A 2,825-nucleotide genomic window follows, 5' to 3' on the forward strand; every position below is an offset into this window, starting at 1 on the left:
GATGTTTCAAACCCTTCCCTGGAATGTCTGGGACTCTGCAGAAAAGGAACGAAGACTTTTGAAACAAAAGCGAGAAACTACTTGGTGACTTCTTCTTGTCTTGTGAAAATTCTGAGATCCATTCTTGCAACTGGAAATTTTCAAACACATTAAAATTATTCTACAATGAGAAAATCAACTGCATTATAATTCTGATACTTACTGACACATGAGTTATAAGGATGTTCTTTATTAAAAAAATCAATTAGTTCTTACACTCTTTATTTCGTTCTAGAACACATTTTCCCCCTTTTAACAGCTAAAAAAAATCTATTTTAATTCAATTTCATTTTTAAAAATCCATATTATTTTAAAAACTTTAGTGGTAATTGTAATAAGTATCTATAAAGTGTTGCAGATGGATCATGCCCCCTCTTTCTGAGGCTAATGGAAGGTTATTAAAAAAATTCTTTCTAATGAACATCTATTCTTGTTGTTGTTTTTGTTGTTGTTGTTATTGATGTTGTTAGAGGTTATTACTTGACTTCAGGAATGTTAAATGCTAATGAGGGTCTTATTGTTCTCCAGATGTCTTCTTTCACCCCCCCAATATATATATATATATATATATATATATATATATATATATATATATATATATATTTGTAAAAATGTGGTGAGTCCCTGAATGCACAATATCAAATGTTTCTGATTCAACTTGTGCACAATGCAATCTAGATTCTGTCTTTTTACATTGGTTTTCCTTTGCAGGGAAATGAAATACCAAAGCCTATCTGAAATTAAGGATTTTTCAAAAGTCTCATTTCCTTGGGAATTCTAAATAAAAGTTTATATTCATTATGGAGAATGTATTATGAGCTTGTCAAGGGCATTTTAATATGAATTTCTTTCCTGTTATGTTTATTTTTCCTTGGTGATTTGAAGTCGAAGCTGCTCAAATGAAAAAAAAAAAGAGGTATCTAAAACTACTTCTCATTATCTCACTTTCTTTAAATTGAGATTTCTGATGTTGAGGAGGAATGAAGTGAGTGTGCAGATTTTGTCCACATAATTCCTAAAAGAAAGAGCAATAGTCATGTTCCACAAACACCTGTATTCGACACCCCAATTAAATTGCATGGGTACTGGCTGAATCTAAAGTCCCTGTAAATGAATGTGTTTGTGTGTGTGTGTGTGTGTGTGTGTGTGTGTGTGTGTGTGTGTGTGTGTGTGTGTGTGTGTGAATATTTCCATGTGTGTGTGTCTGTGACTCAGTATATCTAGGTGAATATGTACATGTGTGTGTTAGGATTTTATTGCTGTAAACAGACACACTTATCAATGCATGTTTTATTAGAAAACCATTTAATTGGGGCTGGCTTACAGGTTCAGAAGTTCAGTCCATTATCATCAAGTTAAGAATATGTCAGGATCCAGGCAGTCATGGTTCATTTGGAGCTGAGAGTTCTACATCTTCATCTGATAGTTGCTTGGAAATGAATAGCTTCCTGGCAGTAGGCAGAGGGCATTAAAGTCTGTTCCCACTCAACATCAAATGTGTTTTTGAGTGTTTATGTGAGTATTAGTATGGGTTCTATTGACATGAAGTGTCACCAGGATCATAGTAAATTTTGAACACTTTGTAACTTCTTTTCAGATGTTTACTCCATTATTTTCATGGCTGGAAACATGGTTGCCTTCAGACAGACACAGTGTTGGAGAAGGAGATGAGTTTTAGGTCTTGATATACAGGAAGCAGATGGAGACTGTGTCAAACTGGAGATTGCTTAAGGACAGCAGACATCCAAGCCTACCACCAAATTGTTACATTTCTTCCAACAAGATCACACCAACTCAACAAAGACACATCTCCATCATTGTCCCAACTACTCCACCAATGTCACACCTCCTGAAACTATTCCACACCTCCTGAGAGTGCCACACCTATTGGCACTATTTATATGGGCCCATTAACATTATTCTTAAAACTGTTCAATGGACCTTTCATTAAAGGTAACTTTAATGAAAGAAATAAAGAATGTTTCAAAAAATAAACAGGAGTATGTATGTCTTGGTTACTGTTCTCTTGCTGTGAGAGACATCATGACCAAACCAACTTATAAGAGGAAACATTTAATTGTGGTCTTAGAGTTCCAGAGTGCAAGTCCAGGATATCATGGTAGACACCATGGCAACACAGAGGCAAAACATGTAGAGCAGTAGTTGAGAGCGAACAACTTATGATGGAGATGGCAGAGAGTAATGAAAGAGAGAGAGAGAGAGAGAGAGAGAGAGAGAGAGAGAGAGAGTTAGAGAGAGAGAGAGAGAGGAGAGAGAGAGAGAGAGAGAGAGAGAGAGAGAGAGAGAGAGAGAGTTAGAGAGAGAGAGAGAGCCTGATGGGTTTTGATATTTCAAGGCTCTGTGACAAGTCTCCTTTAATAATAAAACAAATTCTAATTCATTCTAAACAGCCCATCACCTGGAAAACTAACACATTTGAACGTGTGATCATCTTTGGCACACATTTATTCAAAAGAATAAAGGAATGAAAAACAAAATGAAATCAACTAATAAGTGGCCATGACACTTGGTAGTATAGTTTATATCATTACTTTTCATTTCTCACAGTTTAGGGTTATTTGCATAACATATTTCTGATCAGCCATCATTCTCAAACAATCCAAAGGCATCCTAACCCCACCCCACACCCACACACACATTTCTACTTGATTAACCATATTAGCATTACTTATTTTCATGGAAACATATCCCTTATTCCTGATTTAGTTCAAATCGTGAGAAATGTTGATGTATAATTAATTCCTATTCATAATGGGATAAAACAG

Source organism: Mus musculus, chromosome Y (assembly GCF_000001635.26).
Source record: "Mus musculus strain C57BL/6J chromosome Y, GRCm38.p6 C57BL/6J".
Classification (NCBI taxonomy): Eukaryota; Metazoa; Chordata; class Mammalia; order Rodentia; family Muridae; genus Mus; species Mus musculus.